A 10,085-nucleotide genomic window follows, 5' to 3' on the forward strand; every position below is an offset into this window, starting at 1 on the left:
GAACATACAGTCACAAGACAGCAATATATTATGGATTTTTTTTAGTAAGAATCTTACTTTTTAAAAATATATGTAGCAGGATAATCATAAAAAAACAACAGAAACATCTGGAGGTCAGTAATGCTACCTTCTTAAGGCCTTTGGTCATACTTTTAGCTTGCTGCTTTTGAAAATGCATTTATGCTGCACTATGCTAAGGCATGACAAATGTAGTAGACGTATATGAGACATTCAGACGACATACAGCAAATCCAAATTATTCTTGAGCTTCCTATGCAACCTGAAAAAAATGAAAAAAAATCAGTCTCTGAGCTATTGCCTGTGGCTTTGAACTTAACAGAAAACTGAAGTCTTCAGCATATAAGCATGTACTTGGAAGCCTTATTGAGAGGTGTCCTGAAGCACCTCTGCTTTCATTAAAAGCATTAAGAAATCAGTTGTGCCAAGAAAGAGCACTTTTTTACTTAATTTAATAGATGACATCTTCATGCAGATCCATTACTGTTTTCAGAGAAAAGTAGTTTTGTGGCAGTTTACATAAAGTAAGGCAGTTTAAATAAAATGTCAGTATTAACTAATTATTTTCCATTGGGCCTAAAAGTAGAAGGCAGTTAAATATTATAGATAAAACCTCTTGAAAATATTCCTTGCCAATAATTTATTAATATTGCTTACCCTATACAAGAAGATGGTATTTATTCATCGCTGAAATAAACTACCATCTTAGCAATGTGTTGCTCAAGAATTAAATAACAATAAAACAGAAGTCTGGTCTCATTTGTGAGCTCGGAGATATTTAGCTGTTTTCGTAGATCAGAAAAGGGAAGAAAAGGATTTCCTTGGGGGAAATGGAGGCTCTCCGCTGGCCGAGGGCTACATCCCTCTCCTCTGCCCTCGGCTGCGTCCTGGTGTGGGAGCAGGGCTGGCAGCGAAGGCAGAGCCGGACTCTTCCCCGAGCGAAAGGACATGAGGCAGTGGTCCCTGAGTGCAAGAAGAAAAATGCCTATTGACCATATCTATAAATAATTCTCCAAGGTGCGAGCGGTGCAGCCCTGCACCGGGTTGCCCGGCGGCAGGAGCATCTCCGTCCTCGGGGGTGTTCGAAAGCTGCCCGCACGAGGCCTGAGCAATGTGGCTTGGCTTTAAAGCTAGCCTGCTCCAAGCGGGAGGCTGCGCTAGAAAACCTCCAGGGATTTTTCTACACTTCTATATTTCAGCTCTGGTTAATTACATAATATTCTCTGTTTACTCTTTTTGTAACTTTCAAACATGCTGCCTGCATCTGAGACTGATGTAATGCAATTTGAGGAACAAGGACATCCCCACTTATTTTATGTATTGTATTGAACTTCACATGCGTATTTTCTATTATTTTCTCTCTCCCAAACATAACATGCTTCATGCAGAAATGTAAAACTAGCAGTGAAATAAATGTTCGTATGATGCACATTGGATACACTACCTGCTGGGAAAACAGCAGTGGCAGAATATTGGAAGAACTCATCTCAAGTCCTCACTAAAATTTGATTAAATGAGGGCACTTGGCATCTTTATATGAAATCTGCTTATGCATGCGTGCACACACGTGTGCGTGTGAATATACAGGCATATGCACACCCCCCATATTCCCTTAGAGCTTTACAAGCTCTAGTTAATATTCACAACGCTCTTGTGACTTGCTAGAGGTGGAAACGCTGAGGCACAGAGACGTGGTATGCCCTGAACGAAAGAGGAAACAAATAGCAGAATAAGGGGAATATACATTCCCCTTCCTTTACCGCAGGAGCTAGTTAACAGCCTTTCGTAGGCAGTTAATCTAAAGGCAGCGGTGACTCCTTACGTAACGCAGGAATGGCCTGTATAGCCCTTAAGCCTCTAGGTACCTCTAAGGTCCATGAACCTTAAACGAGATAAGACTCCAGCACAGAAGATCTACAGTGTCGATCCTGCGTCAGCTTGTGTGGTTGAGAGGACAAACTGCTGAGCGCGGTGTTTGCTCCTGCGCCAGGCTGAGGATTTTCATGACTTCTGAACATTTCTTTCCTCTCTCAAGGACACTGTATACAGCAAAACGGACTGTTTGACAGGTTTGCTCATTTCGTGTATCTCTTTTAAAAGCAAACTGTAAGCTGCAAGTCAAGTTATAAACTTGTCAGTCTGAACAGTCGTTGATTTGGTTTCCTTCCTATGTGTTGCAGCACCAGAACGCGTTAATATATTGCTAATGTATATGCCATGCCTCTGACTGGTTATGGGCGTCTCAGTCCTCGTCAGTTAAGTAGTTGAGCTGTGCCAAACTGATTTCCTGGGCTTTCATTCATGGTCAGATTAGTACCTGGCAGCCCTTATTTCCTCTTCTCTCTAGAATTACCACAGCTCATAAAATAACCATCTACGCGCAGAGGGATCCCTGCATCAGAATACAAAACCACCGCAGGACAAGTTAATGCAACAGCTTCGCCTTTGACTTTAATTGATTTTATGCTCTACTGTGCAATCAGCAGCTCAGGTTTTATTATTCATAGCTGAAAATCTTAAATAATACAGGATCTCCTTCTGCCTGCTTGCTACTCCTTGTCCGCTTGCCTGAGCGGATGGACGTGGCGTGGTTTGCTGTCCTCGGAAGAGGGCTGGAGCCTTTCCACTAAGCCCCAGACCCTCTGGGAGGCTCCTCCTTTACGGTACACATAAGGATCTCGCTGCAGGCACCGTGGGGACCTCCCAGACCTTGCGCGCCTTCCTTGGTGGCCCCGCTGCTTGCAGCGTGGGCAGTAGGGTCTTGCCTCTGCCCTGAGATTTGCCCGGGCACCTGCTCCTGATGTGGGTCAGATTCCTTCCCGCGATCCACGGTCAACACAAAAGACACTGGAAGTTTTTCTAAGGGTAGGGGGCCACAGAAGCATAACCAGGAGGTAGCCCAAACCACGGCCTCGCAGCGCGAGGATACGGGATAGGCGAGGATACACAGAACAAGAGAGACATCAGAGGAAGTTTTTACGGCTCCACGTGCAGATGCGGTAAGTCTCTATTTTTGTATGATTAGCAGTTAAAGCTCCAGGGAGTTACAAACCGTCAGATCTCCTTTTTTCTTTTTTCCAAATCCAGGAGCCAATACAGAGCATTAAATGACATTAACCTTCCCATAGCCACAGTGGTGCTGAAAAAGCCCAGCCTAATTAAGAATCAGGGTTTCCCCATTTTATTTTTGAAAGAGTACAACTGTGGCTTGTAAACGAGGAGAAGCAGGAAGAACTATAAAAAGAAAAGGCCTGTTATACAAGTCTCGAACTGATTTACACAAGTTGTGGTTATTTCAGTTCTTTATAGATCCATAAATGTGATTGCTAAGCTCTAAATGGTGAGACTGGCTGCTTGACTTCTGCTCTGAAATAATTTAAAGGCACATTCATTTTCTAAGCTGTCCCTAAAGTACTGCGTTAAAAAGAGCCACACAGCGTTTGGTAAATTAACTAACTGCTGCTGAAGTGCCAGACAATGAGGAGAAGAACAAAATAAACGTCAGGTCTAATTATTAGCACTGATTTCTTTCACGGTGGCGTGCAGAGGCTGTGCTCTGGCCCTGTAAGTGCCGAACGCTAGATGAAAGTGCTAGGATAGTTCCCAATGAAAGTCATGTCAAAACAAACTACATTTGTACCTGGAGCGCTGAACCGCCTTCTCCTAAAGATTTGAGCTAGTCAACAAGGGACTTCACATATAATTGTGATTACCTGCTGCTTGCAAGACAACCCTGAATTGCCAAAACAGCTAACAAAATGTTAGTCTTCATCAGCTGGTGTCAGCTACAAAAAGCCACCTGAGACAGTGAAAAGTGGCTTTTTTTGTGTGTTTTTTCTCTCAAGTGGATGCAGCATATCAAATATTGAAATGCAGTTCTCATGACTCTATTTAAATCAAGCCATCCATAAATAAGCAGCTTTACAGCTTTACTTTCTCTGCGGTCACTTAACATAAATTACACCAGCAGTGGGAGCTGCCAAAGACGGAAAAGGGTTGGGAAGCACTAGCTATTTCGCTATGGGCAGGTCATTTTATGGTTGTCAGCTGTGCACTTCCTGTGAAACGTTTGTGCAAATTCCATTGCTGAAGCAAGATGATAGGTGTGTTATCGTTATAACTTCGCCAGGTTTTACCTGATAGCAGGAACTTTACAATGTGAAGGCATCAAATCCAACAGCTCAGAGATAAGGAGGTAAAAAAAAGGTGATATATTTTCCGACACTTAAGGACTGATCGGTTCTCGTCTTGGAATACCAGAATGACTAAGTTGCTCCTGCATCAAAAATAGTACACTTCATCTGAATTTTTGTGTTTAGGCTTTAATAAGTCTCATGATTCAAAAAAGGTTCAGAGGTGATCTTCGCCTACCACTAGATGCATAAGCTGAAAGCTGGAAACTCACATTATTTCTTACTCATTCAAGGAGGAAACAAATTCCAAGCAAGAGCATCCAAGTCCTCCATGGCCAGGCTCATTGAGAATGCCCTGCGCAGTAACACGTCTTAAGCTTCATTTAACCTACACAATACAGGACCCTGGAGCAGGAATACATATCTAAGTATAAAGTTCTTAAATTATTAATTTCAGCTGGGATTAGAGAAGAAAGAGGCTTTGTTATTCATTTGATAATCTCCAGTGAGGCTACAACAGGCAACACCAGTGTCACCTCAGGAGAATAAACAAAGTTCCTAGACAGCAGATCTTCCGAGACATCGCAAGGCCATGCTCCTGCCTCTGTAAAACTCTCTTTACGTGGCAAGTTAGAGTTGCACAAATAGAATTGAAGGATGACAACGGAAACCCCATTGACACAAGTGAACTAGTGACAACAAGGAGGGACAACTGAGAGGTGGGAAACTGCACTGTGTGGAAAGCATGAACTGAAACTTGCTGCCACTGTTGGAGCGCTCGAATGAACAGACCTAGACCAAACTCTGCAAAAGGGGTATAAATGTTTGCTATTGTCTGGACCCTATTTCATGCACTGCAGGAACTCTGTGTCACCTGCTCAGATAATATTTGGCTCATTTCTGAGAAAAAGGTGTATTTATAGTCAAAAGAGCAAAATTTTGCAAAGTTGGTCAATCCTTTGCTTCCTCAACATTCAAATAAATTACAAAGTCAGCGGATAGTTCAGGCTGGTGGGGACCTTGGGAGGTCACTAGCCCACCTCCTGCCCAAAGCAGGCTCAGCTGTGGAGCAGACCAGGTCGCTCAGGGCTCTACCCCATTGAGGTTGGACACCCTTCGAGGATGGAGCCAGCACACCTTCTCTGGCCCGGTTCAAGAGGGGAAATGTTTCTCCCCATCCCCGCCGGAGCCCCCGATGCTCTTCCCATGCCGGCTGTCCTGGCCCTGCCCCGTGCAGGTGTGCTGAGCCCGTCTGCATCTCCCTGACCCCCTCCCCATCAGTGCTGGGGCTGCTGCGAGGCGCCCTGAGGCCACCCCCACGTACTACTGGCCTCCTGGTAGGGTCCGACCTCTTAACTACAACCTGCTGAGCCATCCAGCCAGCATTTTACCCATCTAGTTGTCCTCCCATTCAGACCATAAAGTCCCAGCCAGGATATAAAAATGTTGTAGGAGATAGCGTTGGAAGTCTTGCTAGTGTTGAGGTAGGCGACATCACCGCTCTTCCCTCATACACACATCAGGTCATTTATCAAAGACGACGCTAGGTTGGTCAGGCATGATCTACCCTTGGTAACTTCATTGGGAGCTGACGGTGCCTGATCACCTTCTCCTCCATGCGCCAAGATTAAAAACACCAAAATCTTCTCCCTGTCCCCTGAATAAGTTACTTAGAAGTCTAAGCCTGCATGAGACACAGGCTGCCAAGTGCTTTTTGAATCCCAGCCTAAGAGGAATGGACACCTTCTTAAGGCACATGCTTTAGTGCTGAATTCATCAGTTAAAACCTCAGCCAGAATACAGCGTGCAAATCACAAGCTGACTTTCCTGAATTACAAAGGATCCATCTTAAATATATTAAAAAAAAAAATGCAGCTGAGTATTGAAAAATGCAACTAGCAAAAAGCTGCACAAACAAAACCACCAGTTCTCACTGTAGCTGCACAAGGGGCCTCAGAGCAGGCAGTGCTGTGCCTGGCCTGTTACGGTATTCTCCATATTCCACCGTCAGCCTTTCCAAGAGACCTTTCAACATTAAATACTTTCCACTGGAGGGAAAGAACTGTTTTGAATGTTAAGTTAATCTCAAGTTCCCATCCAACTATTTAAGCTTTAAATCTACACGCTGACAGTACAGTAAAACATTTCCATTCCCATGTATCTGAAGTTCGATTCCAAGAAGCTATGCCTGTAGGAAAAAAAAGACCTGGAAATTGCTTAATCTCTGACAGAGGACATCTCTGCAGCAAAAAACTTTTTCTCCCGAATCTTTTGTTTTGCCAGTATTTAAGCAGTTCATTACACACTGAAAAATGTCTTAGAGTTAATTCAGGCTTTTGGATTCTGCTCAGTTTGGGAGTTTGGTTTCTCCTAACCATAGATGAGCATTTTCCATTGGTTGGCAGAGGTGTGTACATGACATGACTAGGGCTGTGCAAGGGAGAAATAAGATCAGAATCCTTTCAACAGGCAATCTTAATTCTAGGTGTTCAGCAGCCCCATTCTTCTCTTCACTTTGCCATATGGAATGAAAAAAAGTCTTAAGAGCAGGAGAGAGGCTATTTGTGAAGTTTTCCCAAAAGAAACAAAACTGAAAAACACAAACCAGGACTGCATTAAGTCGCCTTACGTTCTTTAATAGAGCATGCCTCTTACAAAAGCACCCTCCTTCAAATATGCGACAACACACTCGCATTCGCCTTGTGCACCAGCTCCAAACGAGGAGGAGGAGCATGCTTCTTTGCCAATGAGTTGCAGGCTTGCTGTGGCTGGACTATGGCAAGAAGGGGCAGGCCTTCACTTGCATCTAAGGGTACGGAGTGAAGTGTTTCAGCAGCTATAAGGTTTTCCCTTATTGGAAGTCTTCCATCCCATTTCTTCCAGCCTGGCTCCTTGTCCCCCCTACCCCTTCTCAATCTAATCTAGCAGGATTCAGCACCACATAAAAGTAAATGAATGCATCTGCACTGTGTTTCAGCAAACATCTGGTAGAATAAAACTAGATATTTCGATTAGATAGAGAGAAAAATAGATAAAACTACCTTGGGAAAAGGCACACTGCAAGTATCTGAGGAGGAATGGGGTAGAGAAGAGATAGGAAGAAGTAATACACAACAATTCCCTTTATGCCTGTCCTCTTCTATTTTTGTTGGCATTGCTGATTTCACATTATTGCTCAAAGGCAGATCAAATAGGTAGAAGAGGACATGGGAGCAGGGGAACAGTGTAACAGTGCAACAGTAGAGAAGTCTGAATACTTGCAATATAAAGAAAAAGCTGACTTTATAACCAGCTCTGCACTGTTGTTCAAAGATAGTAAGGCATTTGTCTATTCAAGTTGGATGTGTTTTTACAGAAGGAATCCCTGACTACTCTCCGAGCGTGCTGTGGAAGCAAACAAAGACTTCATAACACTGATATGAAGAGGGCAGGTCAGAATAAGCCTTAAAAGAGATTAAGAGCCAAACACATCTGCAACTAAGAACAGGTCATATTATATCATCCCCTGCTGCTGCCCAATACCCCCCATCCACCTCCTTCGCGCTGTTTGAATGCATAGAAGTTTTATCAGGATAAATGTTACATCTCCTACAGACTATAGAAACTACTTTTATGCTCTAAAGTACTGTTTTTGACAAATTTTATTCAGTACATCAGGGTAAAATCAAAAACAAATCCCAAGGCCTCAGTTTCTGTAAGAACTAAGTCAGGTTTTGAAAACTGAATTTTAAGCTGCAACTCCAACACTGAACGTTAATGTGAGGAAGCATCTTTACTGGTCTATTCAATGTGCCATTTAGTATTAAACCAGTGATAACAAGGAACTTTACCAAGAAAGTGGAGAGGCACATCTTCTGTCTAGAAACAAGAGAGGCAAAGAGTTTTGCCTGTATTTAGTTGCCATGCAACTTCATAACCAACAAGCTGGCTGAAAAAATAAATGAGAAAAAAGTCTATTTTAGGGTCTGTAACTTTTCCATAAAAATATATTGTAATATCTAGAGCTAGAAATCTAATTGAAAAAGTTGAATTCTATCCAAAAATAATAATCCTTACAAGACTAGGCTACTAAAAACCAAGAAAAAACATCAAAAACCCCCACACCTCTCCTCCCACCTTATCATAGAAGCTATTCAGCAAAATAGGTAAAATATTCTTGGACAGAAACTTTAGAGATCTCCTTATTTTCTGATATTTGCTAAGTAATTTTAGTCCACATGCATCTCCAGACATTTTCAGTATATGGAATAGACAAGAGCTGCCAGGGATAGCTGGCTAAAGCTTCAACTCCCAGAAGAGTTGTGAGCTTGCTAGAAACAGCTTATTTTTAATCTGTAGAAGTTGGCAGCTATCCTCATCTGTGAAGAAAGGCATTCACAATACACAAAAGAACAGTTGCAATGACAATGGGCATTAAAATCAAGTCCAGGAACTGATCCAAATTCTATTGCAATTTTTTTTTTTTAATTATTACTATTTTAGAAATGTTGTTGACTGAGAATGCTTTACCAAGTCATCACCAAAGCACAACTGGGAGACTTCAGCTTCTCCCAAGCCATGTCTTCTACTGGTAGCCTTGAACCTGCATCCAATCAAAAAACAAACAAAAAATTTTTTTTTTCTGCCTTGAGGGAGACGTTAATCTTTCTATCATACCCGCTCTAGGATGAGCGGCAATGAAGCTAGCACTTCCTGCCATTTTTCATGAGGGTGGCAATTCAAGGCCAGGATCTTGCAGTGTCAGAGGAGGAAACAAGGACTTTATCCAGGACAAAAATTTGTCATTAGTTACTGCTGGCTAGGGAAGCCAGCTTTTGCTTAGTTGGAGACTACCAAGCAGTTAGGCCATAAAGAGCAGAAGCTTCCCATTTCTCAGATCTAGACTTGATCACAAAGCAAAGTGTCTGAAGGCCACAGAACTTGCAAGTTAACACAGCCTTATCCCTCCCTTTTGCCTCAATGAACTAGGCTCGTACACTGAATAAGGAACAGACTTCATGCTACTAGCACCAGAATAAATAGCATGGTACTAGACAGTCACCAGCAGCAAGATAAATCCCCACCTTCCTAGAGCCACACATTTATTTGTCAGTCCTGTGGTCAACCAAGAGGAAGGCTCCAGTACTTTGAGTGGTCTTAGAACCACTGTGATTAACTGGCAGTCTAAAATGAGTCAGTCTAACAGGTCTTTTGGCTGAAGAATCAGCTCCCAAGGTACAACTTAGCGTGCTAGAGGAGCACGGCAGATCCACGTACTTCACCTGCTGCAGGCAGAGCACTAAGAATCGTAGGGTGCTCATGCATTTGACAGTCACCATAGGAAGTCTCATGGCACTTAGAACAGGAGACTGCCTCTGTTCCTACAGCCAAGGGGACACTAGCTCACGTGGATATGCACTCTTTGGGGCTTTGGCCATTACACATGTAGCAACATAAGACATATGCTATTCTACTTCAATTGCGTCATAATAAGGGAGACCAATTTAATTGCTGCTTTTTTTTTTAATTTTTATTTATTTTTCCCTCCTCTGCATTTAAAATTTACAGTGGTTTCTCAAAGAGCATTCACCTGTATACCTCTAAGAGGTAACAGACAAGATTGTTTCAGTCATACATACAAAATTACTTATGTTTACAAATTTTTGGCAATCATAGTAACCCGTTTTTTCCTATTGCCATTGCCCAACCATTGAAAAAAAGACAGTGTACAATAATTTACATTTGAAGTATTTCAAAGTGCTTAATAGTGATACTCTAGGAATATTTACAAGTGGCCTATAGACATATGTACAGGTGTTACACTATAGCACAAGTTGTGGCTGGAATATGGCTTTCTATGGAAAGTGCTTTATATTTGGCCAGTGGTGTTACTGACTGACCAATTCAAGGGTTACTGATAAAACCGTAACCACGAAAAGCTGAATTGTTGTGGAC

The sequence above is a fragment of the Apteryx mantelli genome, chromosome Z (assembly GCF_036417845.1).
Source record: "Apteryx mantelli isolate bAptMan1 chromosome Z, bAptMan1.hap1, whole genome shotgun sequence".
NCBI lineage: Eukaryota > Metazoa > Chordata > Aves > Apterygiformes > Apterygidae > Apteryx > Apteryx mantelli.